Source organism: Malaclemys terrapin, chromosome 8 (assembly GCF_027887155.1).
Source record: "Malaclemys terrapin pileata isolate rMalTer1 chromosome 8, rMalTer1.hap1, whole genome shotgun sequence".
Lineage (NCBI taxonomy): Eukaryota > Metazoa > Chordata > Testudines > Emydidae > Malaclemys > Malaclemys terrapin.
The window spans coordinates 69446192-69458923 of record NC_071512.1 but is presented as its reverse complement, the minus strand read 5'-3'; positions in this window follow the sequence as shown (position 1 = coordinate 69458923).

Sequence of the window (12732 nt, the reverse complement as noted above, 5' to 3'; positions counted from 1 at the left end):
TGGCGGTCCGGGGGGGATTTCTAATAAAGTAGAAATGTCCGGGATTTCCCCCTTCCCCTCATGCAGAGTGCGGCGCCAGTGGCTGGGCCTGATTGAAAGCCGATCGCAGCCACTGGGGCCTCTAGCAGCCAAAGTCCCTCCCCCTCCGCCGTTCCCTCCTCCCCCGCAGAGCAGTGTTTGGCTCCACGTGGAGCTCGCAGCTCTCCCTCGGCCTGGTAGGCAAGGGACAGGGAATGGGGGGGGTTAGATTGGTCGAGGGTTCTGGGGGGGGGGCTGTCAGGAGAAGGAGGGTGTAGACAGCGGTTGGGGCAGGCAAGGGACAGGGAACGGGGTTAGATTGGTCAGGGTTTCTGGGGGGGGCTGTCAGGAGAAGGGGGTGTAGAGAGCAGTTGGGGCAGGCAAGGGACAGGGAACAGGGGGGTTAGATTGGTCAGGGGTTCTGGGGGGGCTGTCGGGAGAAGGGAGTGTAGAGAGTGGTTGGGGCAGTCAGGGGACAGGGAACAGGGAGGCTTAGATAGGGGGTGGGGATCCTGGGGGCAGTTAGGGTGGGGGGTCTCAGGAGGGGGCAGTCAGGGGACAGGTAGGGAGGTTCTGAGGGGGGCGGAGCTGGGGCAGGGCTAGGGCGGCATCCCGTGTCCTCTTTTTTGATTGTTGAAATATGGTAACCCTAGTACCAGCAAGCCCTGTCTTGGACTGTGTTCCTGTCATCTAAATAAACCTTCTGTTTTACTAGCTGGCTGAGAGTCATGGTGAATCGCAGGGAGCCGGGGGTGCAGGGCCTTGTCTCCCTCAACTCCATGACACCAGGTGTATGGTTACCCTAAGCCCAATAGGATCCCTGTTTGATCTTTGCAAGGTAGGGAATTGCACCACAAGAGAATAATCTGGGCCCAGGACTGATTTTTAGTGCTGGGAAATGGTAAAAATATAAATTCTAAAAATAAACCAGAAACAGAAGCCAGAGTACGCAGGTAAGAAGGCATTCTGTCATTAAAGGCCTTACATGCCAGGGTGAATGTGTCAATAATGAATCAGGAACTACTGAAAAGTCTTAATCAAGAGCTGCGCTAGAGAAGCACAGGCAACCAAAGATCAAATAAGCTGCATGATTTTGAATGGGTCAGAAGCCAATAGAGCAAGAAGGAGGTATTACAAATATGGTAGTTCAGCTCACCAATTATTGGTTCATCGGAGATACATAAGGTATTACTGACACTAAACAGTCTGACTGAGTTTTGTTCCTTCACAGTAAAAAAAAAGAAGAAGCCATTCCTATTAATTTTAATGGATATTCTAGCTAGCTCAAGGTTTGTTTGTTTCTTTTAGTAGCGCCCTGACTGCTCGAGGTTGGGAAGTATGTGCACTTGCCAGAGGGCATCTGACAGTCAGTTAAATGGCCCTCCAGCACCCACTCCACAGTTCACTTTAGCTGTTGCACTACATGCCTCAGTCAGGTCCATTCATCTGCATATGAAAGTAAAGGGAGGAACCGAAGCTGTTTTTCATTGTGCTCAGCTCTTTTTCTGTATATCATGGAATGACACAGTGATGTTGCCTTTAAAAAATGTATAAAGTGGGAAATCAAGTGATTTGACTGGCTAAGGAGAATCCTGATGAATGACTGTAATACAGTATAATTCATTGCACATAATTTACAGTATGTCTCATCACTTAATTAACAAGCTCAATAATTTTTAAAAGTAAGGTCTTTTGCAGTAAGACACACTACATTTTCCTGCCTAACAACCTACAAGGAATGAATTAAAAACTTCCTAATTTGGGACCGTTTGTGTATTATTTATTGATCGAGCATGAACCAAGCACTGGATATATTTCTTAACAGCATCCATACAACTTGTATATGCATGCAGATTAAAAATATTGTCTTAGGGACAAATCCCGACCCCTCTCTTCCATGTCTGTAGAGACCCTAGAATCAACACAGCTGAACTGCATGCAAAGGAAAGGATTTGTGATGTCTACAAAAGTAGTTTGACCCTGTTTACCATGAAAACTTAGGGGCCCCCCGTGCAATGTTGTGCAAGATAGGTTTGGAGGGGCAGGGGTGAGAGAAATGGGGACAATGCAAGTGCATTTACCACTACACATATCTACCAGCTATTGACACACATGGTGTTAGAACAAAGGAGTAGTGGAATTTGATGCAACCTTAGGACAAAGTGGCCCGCAGAGGAAGGATTGCATCTCAAGTTCCCACAGAACCCCTGCACCAAGCTCAATATTCAAGCTGGGCAGGAAGGGGAGGATTTAACCCTTAATGCACAATTGGTCTGTTACCTCCAGATCATCTCTAGTAAATTTCTTCAGAATGAGTTTAGGGCCCCAGCCATTTCTTTCCTTAGTGAGGTTAATGCCAGGGAGGAATGTTTCAGAATGAAGCCAGAATTTACTGAATGGGTGAAACGAAAAATAAAATGAGGGGATATAACATATTAAAATATTATTTATAATATTGGGAAAGTTACCTCAGGACTGAACATCCCAGTTGCTACATGACAGTCAAGCAACGGAATAAAGATCCACATTATACCATGCCAAGAGCATATTATTACACCAGAAAAAGAGCAGAGTTCTGGTGCACCTTTGTATTGAAAATTCAAGCGGCAATGCACAACACCTACACAGACATCATGCTGGGAGATTCAAATGCTGACGTGGTCAAAGAAAAAGCAGTGACCGCAGTACTGCCAACTTCAAGAGATCAAAAATCATGAGTCAGACACACACACACACCCAAATCATGACTTTTTTAAAAAAGATTATATTGTGTTTTTTAGGTCAGTCTATTGAGTTTTGAACTCCTCCTACCCATTCCCATGGTGTGTGCATGTGAAAATTAGTGTTGCCCATTCTCCCACACCTGCCCATATCCTGCCCAGCAATTAGTCCCCCAGTCTCCCATCAGTTCCATTCCCACCCAACCCCCCTCAATTCAGGCCCCCCCCCCATTCAATCCCCTAGCCTAGGGTTACCATTCGTCCAGATTTTCCCGGACATGTCCGGCTTTTCTGAGTTAAAAATAGCATCTGGGGGGGAATTTGTAAATGTCTGTATTTCCCCCCCATGCAGAGCATGCGTGGCTGACAGGGCAGCCGGCTGGATCGTGCCACTCGCACAGGGCTCCGGCAGCCAGAGCCCCTCCTCCGCTTCCCCAGCCTCCTCTCCCCTGCTGCTTGAGATCACTCCCCTCCTTCCCCTCCCCCTCCCTGCATTCGCAGATCGCTGGACATTCGCAACGGGCCTCCGGCAGTCTGGAGCTCCTCCCCCTGCTCCCCCCTCCCCTGCTGCCCAGCGCGCTGCTCAGCAGCACTCTGCGGGGGCGGGGACCAGGCTGTGCCCTCCGCGTGAAGCCTGACACGCTGTTCTGAGCGGCACGGTAAGGGGGCCAGGGGGTCGGAGAAGGGGCAGGGGGGTTCTGGAGGGAGCAGTCAAGAGACAGGGAGTGGGGGAGGGTTGGATGGGTCAGGAGTTCTGGGGGTGGGGGCTGTCTGGGGGTTGGGGTATGGATAAGGTTTTGGGCAGTCAGGGTACAGGTAGGGGGTAGGGTCTCAGGAGGGGGCAGTCAGGGGACAAGGAGCAGGGAGGCTTAGGTAGGGGGTGGGGTTCTGGAGGGCAGTTAGGAGCAGGGGTCCAAGGAGGGGTAGTCAGGGGACAAGGAGCGGGGGGGAGGGGTTGGGAGTTCGGGCAGGGCTGTCAGGGGGCAGGGATGGGGAGAGGGATCGGAGCAGTTGGGGACATGGAGCAGAGGGGTTTAGATGGGTCGGGAGTTCTGGGGGGGCTGTCAGGGGGTGGGGAGTGGTTGGATGGGGCATGGGAGTCCTGGGGGTCTGTCTGGGGGTCGGGGTGTGGATAAGGATTGGGGCAGTCAGGGGACAGGTAGGGGGTAGGGTCCTAGGGGGCCAGTTAGGATGGGGGGAGTGTCTCAGGAAGGGGCAATCAGGGGACAAGGAGCAGGGAGGCTTAGGTAGGGGGTGTACTCCTGGGGGGAAGTTAGGGGCAGGAGTCCCAGGAGGGGACAGTCAGGGGACAGGGAGCGGGGAGAGGGTTGGAGGTTCTGAGTGGGGCGGGAAGTGGGAGGGAGTGGAAGGGGCAGGGGCGGGGCTAGGGCAGGACGGGGGCGGGGCTAGGGCGGGGCTCCTCCCATCCTCTTTTTTTGATTGTTGAAATATGGTAACCCTACCCTAGCCGCCATATCACCACCTCATCAGTTCAGTCCTCCTATCCAATTGACACCAGCACTTACCCCATCTGCTCAGAACCCACCATCAATACAGTCCCCACACTCCATCGGCCCTCACCCTTCTCACTTCAGCTCCCCTGCAGTCCCCAGCCTCCCCTCTGCTCCTTAGGGTTCTTCACCCTCCTGAGGCGAGGCCCCACGATGCAAACGGCTGCTTGGGTGCTCCCCCCGCGACCTGCCAATTCTACAAAGAGCTGGATGCGATACTTGGGGTTAACCCCACCTCCACTCCGAGCACCATTCTACTCCTTAAGTGTGGGGGAAATCATTACTCTGTCTGGTATAAACAATGCTGCCTCTGTTAAATGTTGCATTTTGCCTATACAGCAGCATCAACCTTGACACTTCAGCCGTCCCTCTTACCGCCTGCTCAGAGACTGCAAAGACTCAGGAAGAGACCGCCAAAAAGCAAAGAAGACATGCTGCAAGAAGTGATGCGGCAATCTATTAAAGAGAATGAGAAAGCACAGAATTGGAAGGAGAGAGAAAGCAGGCTCCGTCAGGAAAACGCAGCACACTGGCGGCAAAGCACGGAGCACCAGCAGCAAAGCACGGATTGGCTCATAAGCATCCTGGAGCGCCAAACAGACATTATCCAGGAGCTCGTAGCCATGCAGAAAGAGGAGCAGTACCGCAAACGCAAACGCCACCCCCCCCCCAGCCCTTGTCCCAAGACTCTTTCCGTTGTGCCCCACTGTCACCTCCAACCCACTTTCCCCAACTTCCATGTTCTTCACGCCACTCGCTGCCTCCAACACCAGTATCTTCACCACCCAGCCCTGAAAACCACGACCTTTACCCTCTGCACTCAACCCCCCATCATCATGCAGTATAGCTATCCTGAAGTGCAGCACTCACTGCACAGCACACCAGACAGGACATACGTGAATCTGTGATTGTATCATTCCCCACTCCACCCCATTGTTTCTTTTCAGTAAATAATTTTTTTTTCTTTTCAATAAATGGATTTTTTGGCTTTGAAAACATTCTTTATTGTTGCATAAAATAAAAGACTCCTTAGCCCAGGAAATAAACAGGCACTGCAAGTCTGCTTGTCTGCTTAGCAAACACTGATTCCTAAAGATTGGAACTACTGCACTTCACTCCCGTGCAGGGCACCAGATATCACTGCTGGTTTTCAGCCTCAAATTGCTCCCTCAAGGCATCCCTAATCCTTGCAGCCCCGCTCTGGGCCCTTGTAATAGCCCTGCTCTCTCGCTGTGCAAATTCAGCCTCCAGGGGTTGAACCTCAGAGGTCCATGCCTGAGTGAAGCTTTCACCCTTCCCTTCACAAATATTATGAAGGGCACAGCACGCGGATATAACCGCAGGCATGCTGGTTTTGGCCAAGTCCAGCTTCCCATACAGAGATCACCAGCGGGCCTTTAAACGGCCAAAGGCACACTCCACAGTCATTTGGCACCGGCTCAGCCTGTTGTTGAACCGCTTCTTGCTGCTGTCAAGGCTCCCTGTGTAGGATTTCATGAGCCACGGCATTAATGGGTAAGCGGGATCTCCAAGGATCACAATGGGCATTTCAACTTCCCCTACCGTGATCTTCCACTCTGGGAAAAAAGACAGCCAAGTGTTCCGAAAGATGCGTGCGTCATGCACCTTTCCGTGCCAGCCTGTGTTAATGTCAATGAAACGCCCACGGTGATCCACAAGTGCCTGGAGAACCATAGAGAAATACCCCTTCCGATTAACATACTCGGATCCTAGGTGGGGTGGTGCCAGAATAGGAATGTGCGTCCCATCTATCGCCCCTCCACAGTTAGGGTACCCCATTTGTGCATTTGTGCAAAGCCATCCACTATTTCCTGCACGTTACCCAGAGTCACGGTTCTTCTGAGTAGGATGCAATTAATGGCCTTGCAAACTTGCTTTTGGCCATTTAAAGGACTTGGCCGAAAACAGCATCCCTGCGATTATCTCCACGTGCTGTACCCTCCATAACATTTGCAAAGGGAAGGGTGAAAGATTCACTCAGGCATGGACCTCCGATGTTCAACACCTGGAGGCTGAATTTGCACAGCCAGAGAGTAGGGCTATTAGAAGGCCCAGCACGGGGCTGCAAGGATTAGGGATGCCTTGAGGGAGCAATTTGAGGCTGAAAACCAGCAGTAATGTCTGGTACCCTGCACAGGAGTGAAGTGCAGTGGTTACAATGTTTCTTTCCTGGGATAAGGTATCTTTTACTTTATGCAACAATAAAGAATGTTTTCAAAGCCAAAAAATTCATTTATTGAAAAGAAACACAACTGCTTGGGAATCAGAAAGGGCAAAGGGGTGGGGTGGGGAACGGTACAATCACAGATTTGCGTATGTCCTGTCTGGAGTGCTGTGCAATGAGTGCTGCACTTCAGGATGGCTATACTGCATGGTGATGGGGGTTGAGTGCAGAGGGTAAGGGTCGTAATTTTCAGGGCTGGGTGGTGAAGATACAGGTGTTGGAGGCAGCTGGTGGCGGTAAGATGTTGGGGAAAGTGGGTTGGAGGTGACATGGGGGCACAAGGGAAAGAGTTTTGGGACGAGCTGCGGGGGGGAGGGGGCAGGCGTGGTAGTGCTCCGCCTGCATGGCTACGAGTGCCTGGATAGAGTCCGTTTGGCACTCCATGATGCTTATCAGCCGCTCTGTGCTTTGCTGCCGGTGCGCCGTGGTTCGCTGCCGGTGCGCTGCGTTTTCCTGGCGGATCCCGCTTTCGCTCTCCCTCCACTCCTGCACTTTTTGATTCTCTTTAAGAGATTGATGCATCACTTCTTGCAGCATGTCTTCTTTGCTTTTTTTCGTCCTCTTCCTGAGTCTTTGCAGTCTCTCAGCCGGTGATAACATGGACTGCTGAGATCCCAAGGTTGCATCTTTAAAGGCAAAATACAACACTTATCAGAGGCAGCATTGTTTATACCAGACAGAGTAATGATTCCCCCACACTTAAGGAGGGCACACACAGTCTACACAATAGCATAATTTTCCCGTCCCAATCAAAGCGCATTGGGTGGCCACACTGGCGCCGCAGCGCAGTAGCGGCGGCGCAATAATCTCTATTCCTCTCGGGGAGGTGGAGTACCAGCAGCGCTGTAGCCGCGGAGATACAGTGTTGTACGTGCCTTGCCAGTGTGGATGGGGAGTGAGGTACAGAGCTGTGGGCGGCTTTATTGCGCAGTAACTTGCAAGTGTAGCCAAGGCCTCAGATGAAGTTTCTCTTCCCTACTGGGGCGTAGCCGTGCTGTCTCTTCCCTCTCCTCCACACACACTTGTTAGCCTTGTTTAATTGATATGTAAATGAATTTTCCTTGTCTTTCAAAGTACTTTGGAAGTAACTGCCTGATGGAGAAATCACATTCCTTTTCTTAGGGAGGGGTAATTCCTGATTGACTGGAAACACATTTTAAGAATGCGTTGTGGTGGGAAAAAACCCCACCAATCCTGACATTTGAGAGTTCTATCATGAGATCATGAATGAGGCTTAATTTTACTCAAAAATCACAACTCTCATGAGCAATTCACAAGAGTTGGCATGTCTGTGACTATTTCCTTTCCCTGCCCATTCTCACTCCCCCTACCAATACCTGTTGCATGTGAAACTCTGCCTGAGCCTCACAATGGGGAAAGAAAGAAACCCAGCCGTGCAGAAGATACTGGAGAGAAATTGGAGACAAAATCTTGAGCAGCACTTGGAACACCCCTACAATTCTATCATGACTTTTGCACTATTTGGTGATTTTTTTAAAAAAAGTCCCAGCTCATGGAATCACACTATTTCACAAGAATCTCAATTTTAATTTAAATAAAAAGTACGTTTCCAGCCTATATGATTGGAAAGAAAAAGCTTGAATATGTGACCCAAGTGCACCCTAAAGGCTCAAAACCCAGAAGGCAAATAAGACAAACCCAAAATGTATTTTTTAAAAAATCTCTTGATTCTTGGGGGCCTGAATGATGATTTTTGAATGCTTGGGGCTGGCGATATTTTTTTCCCCTTCTGCGACAGCCTAGGATGCCCTTTCAGGTCAGTGTAGAACTACCATCATGGAATCAAAAGGCCTGCACAGGCCTCAGGGTTTTTCCCTTTAGAGTGGGGCCATTTGAACTATTAAGTAATAATTTTCCTCTCTAAGGGTATGTCTTCACTACCCGCCGTATCGGCGGGTAGCAATTGATTTATCCGGGATCGATATATCGCGTCTTGTTAAGACGCGATATATCGATCCCCGAACGCGCTCACCGTCGACTCTGGAACTCCACCAGAGCGAGCGGCGGTAGCGCAGTCGACGGGGGAGCCGCGGCCATCGATCCTGCGCCATCTGGACCCCAGGTAATTCGATCCAAGATACTTCGACTTCAGCTACGCTATTCGTGTAGCTGAAGTTGCGTATCTTGGATCGATCCCTCCCCCCTCAGTATAGACCAGCCCTTAAAGACTCTCCAAGACGGTGAATGCTTTCCAAATGGAGAAAAAGCTGAACAGTCAGGGGCTTAGTATTTTCAAGCTTTCAATACTAGAACATAAACCACAAGCCTGTTTGGACTTGATGCTGGTGTTTGGCTTTAGTTGAGGTGCTCCTATGGAGATACACCTTTGTCAATCTTGTGTAAATGAGGGGCGAATCAAGACCAATTTTCACAATTCTCAGTTATTTATAAAGTACTTGACAGTGCCCATTTAGAATATTCTCATTTTAAACAAACATGCACCATATACATAAAAGTGCATTGCAGCATAATAACCTAGCAAATTCTGGGTGGAGCACTACCATGTTTTCCTAATTGAGAACTGGGCAAAAATAATCAGTGAAAAAAGGAAATATTCAGTGTTTAAAGCCTGGTTCTTGTAGTCATGTAAAGGCTTGTAAATATTTGTATACACTTTTTAATAGCTCTGGTTATAATTTTGTACTAATTGCTTTAATCAGCACAATCTGAACTCATATAGTACTTTTCCATAATTAAGCAATAGGCCATGACAAACACTGCTTTTCAGTGTGATTATAGTACATTTTGATATTATAATAAACAACAAAGATTATGCATCTTAATTATAACCAATAACAGATACCATACACATTTAATTATATACTACACTGGTATGCCCATAACTTTAAAGAAGCTCTGTCTTGATTATTAGCAGTGCTTAAATATGAGCTCACATTAATGTACTGTGCCCTCTATTAGTGTCAATCACAAATAATGTGCATCAAAGAGCTCTAATGTTTAAATTAGAGATAACACAGTGTCTACCTTCACTTACATCAGTGTAAAGCAAGGGTAACACCACTGAGTCAATGAAATTATGTAAAACTGCTGTATAATATTTTAGAGCCAAAACTTGTAAACATGTACTGTTGGGCATAGTGGATTCACACACACACATACACACAAGAATGCTGCCCTGAACTCTCTGGAGCAGGGATCGGCAACCTTTAACATGCAGCCCGCCAGGGTAAGCATCCTGGTGAGCCGGGTCCGTTTGTTTACCTGCTGCGTCCTCAGGTTCGGCCGATCGCAACTCCCACTGGCCACGGTTTGCCACTCCAAGCCAATGAGGGCTGCGGGAAGCCGCGGCCAGCACATCCCTCGGCCCGTGCTGCTTCCTGCAGCCCCCATTGGCCTGGAGCAGTGAACCGCGGAAAGTGGGAGCCGTGATCGGCCGAACCTGAGGATGCAGCAGATAAACAAACTGGCCCAGCCCTCCAGGGTGCTTAACCTGGCAGGCCGCGTCCAAAAGTTGCCAATCCCTGCTCTGGAACAAGGTGCTTACAAAATTTTCATCCTAGTATTGTTGATTAAAGAATGTTAATATATACTACTTTCTGTAATACTCTGGATTTTCCTTCAAGGACCAAACTAAGAACTAACCAGGCCTGGTCAACATGTGAGATCTGACAAGATCAATGCCTAAGGTGATATCACCACAGGATACAGCACCCTTTTCCACCCAATCACAATTTGCAATCTGGATCTTCTGCCCTTGTGGGGCCAGCTCCATCTCAGCAGGGTTTTACCCTGAGGAAAGTATGGAATCTATAGGTCCCCAGCCACCAGAAGTTCCTCGGGAGGTGTGATGACTAAGCCATGTTCTGCTCCCCAGAAAGACCCTGCCACTTTCTGAGCTGCACAAAGCACTTCAGCAGAGTCATGCTTGCCAGCAACTTCTGCTGCTGTGCCCCATACCAGAGAAAATTTTCACTTGCTTGAGGATTTCAGTTTGGATTCCTCTGGAAGAAGCTAGGCAACAAGTCTCATTTATTATATTTTTCTTGTGTATAATGCTCACCCCACTCTGCCATTAGCTAATGCATCCTCTGAAATACATGATCAAAGAACCATGAGCCTGGCTCTGTTTCCACTTAAGCTAGTTTTATATCCATTAACATCAATGAAATGAGTTACTCCAGATGATTGTAGGCCAGTCTTTAAGTTTACATTTTCTGAGGATGTCAGAACATAATCTGTTACATAGAGCATGCATCTTACCTCATTATACACAAACGTTGTACTTTTGAATGCAGTCATGTCTTACCCAAATTTTAACAAATGGGGCTGCCACTGTTATGAAGCTAGTACTGTGAATGAAACAATGTAGCTCATGAAACAAGCTTTTGCTGCCAGAAGACTAATTAAAATGATAGGGCAGATACAGCCACTTATTTTTCTAAAATTTGTCATGCTGCCCTAATGGGTTTAAAGTATGTGCATAAATCATCTAATATGTCAGATGAGCCTCTATTAAATTTAAACAAGGTATATTCTACTCTTAAGATGTAAACCATGAGTTCAGAGGATATTCTTTGAAATCATGGTACTGTTCTGGGAAATACGCTGGTAGCTTTAAGTTTGGTGAAGTGTAACTAGTGTAGAAAAAGTCTGGGCTAATTGTGATCAGGTTATTACTTATATCTTAGCTGCAATCCATATTCTTACTGTGCACCAGTGTTGAGATATCCCTAAAAGATCCTGACCCAGATCCTCTCCTGGCATAGCTTTGAACTAAAGTCAACTTACCGGTAGATGGCCAGTGGAATATTCCCCCAACCTAGGGGAATCACTGCCTGACTCCAACACCATTCCCCTCCTGGCCCCTAGCGCCAAGGGACATCATGCCTGGCTCCTTTATGCTCCAGCGAACTCCAGGTGTTGGACTGGCCCCTTCAGCTGTCACAAATCAGAATCCAGCAGTTCTCAAACTTCATTGCACCGTGACCCCCTTCTGACAACAAAAATTACTACATGACTCTGAGAAGGAGGACTGAAACCTGAGCCCAACCCTGAGCCTTGACGCCCCAGGCGGGGGGGTGGAGGGAATGAAGCCAAAGACTGAGGGCTTCAGGTTCAGTCCCAGGCAGTGGGGCTCAGGCTTCAGCTTCAGCCCTGGGCTTGTGCAAGTCTAACGCCAGCCTTGGTGACCCCATTAAAATGAGGTAGTAACCGACTCTGGGGTCGTGACCCACAGTTTGAGAACCGCTCAATAGCCTATAAATCCAGGGATGAGTTCAGCACTAGTACAGAGAATGTAAATGTTGCTTTCAGCCCCTTTTTCACCTCAAATATATGTACCCTGAACTATACCAAGCATGGCTCAGCTGCAGCTCAATTTCAAGAAGTTCTGATTAAGGCCATAATCTGTCTATAATGGAATTTACTTCATGTTTCCTATTACTCTTTTTCATCCCTTCCTTACCTCTTTTCCTCATTAATTTTCTCATTTGTCTCATTACTCTTTCGGTTTATTATTATTTATTTGTATTGAAGTGGCACCTAGAGGCCCCAACTGAGATCCCAGCCCCCATTGTGCTAGGCATTGTATAAATACATAGCAAGGGATAGTCTCTGCCCTAAAGTGCTTACAGTCTTCTCTAACTGCCTCTCATTTCTTTCTCCTCTGTCATTTCCACTTCCTTCTTTCCCCTTTAATTTTTATTCAGATTTTACCAACACATTTTATTAGAACTGCGAGAGCATAGAAAAGTGCATCTGCCTGCAGTTCTTTATTCTTTTATTTAAAACTCCCCAAGCCTGTAGAAAGCTGTACTAAAGCCACTGAAGAAATCTTTAGGACCCAATAAGTTAAGAACAAAATTTCAGATTTGAATTTCAATGTTAAGTTTCATTACACATCCTTGCTTCTCTCCACTCAAGGAGGTAACAGTGCTGAACAGTTGTTCTCAGACTTTTTTGTATCATGGGCCACTTCTTAAAGTATGTTTCCTCGTCTCATAGGCACCTTCTCTTCTGAGCCCGCAGTCCCAACTTGGCACCTTCCCAGAGGCAACCAGGCTGCTTTGTTACATGAAAATGTAGGACAATTTTAAGGAGACAAGATGTAATTAATGCTACTGTGATTGGTTATGTCTGTGCAGCTGTGCTATTTATTCTCTCTCCCTTAGTATATAATTTTTCATTTATGAATCCCTACTTTAATCTTTCCAAGTCATTTTGCAGTTTGATTCTGTCTTCCTGTGTGTTTGCTACC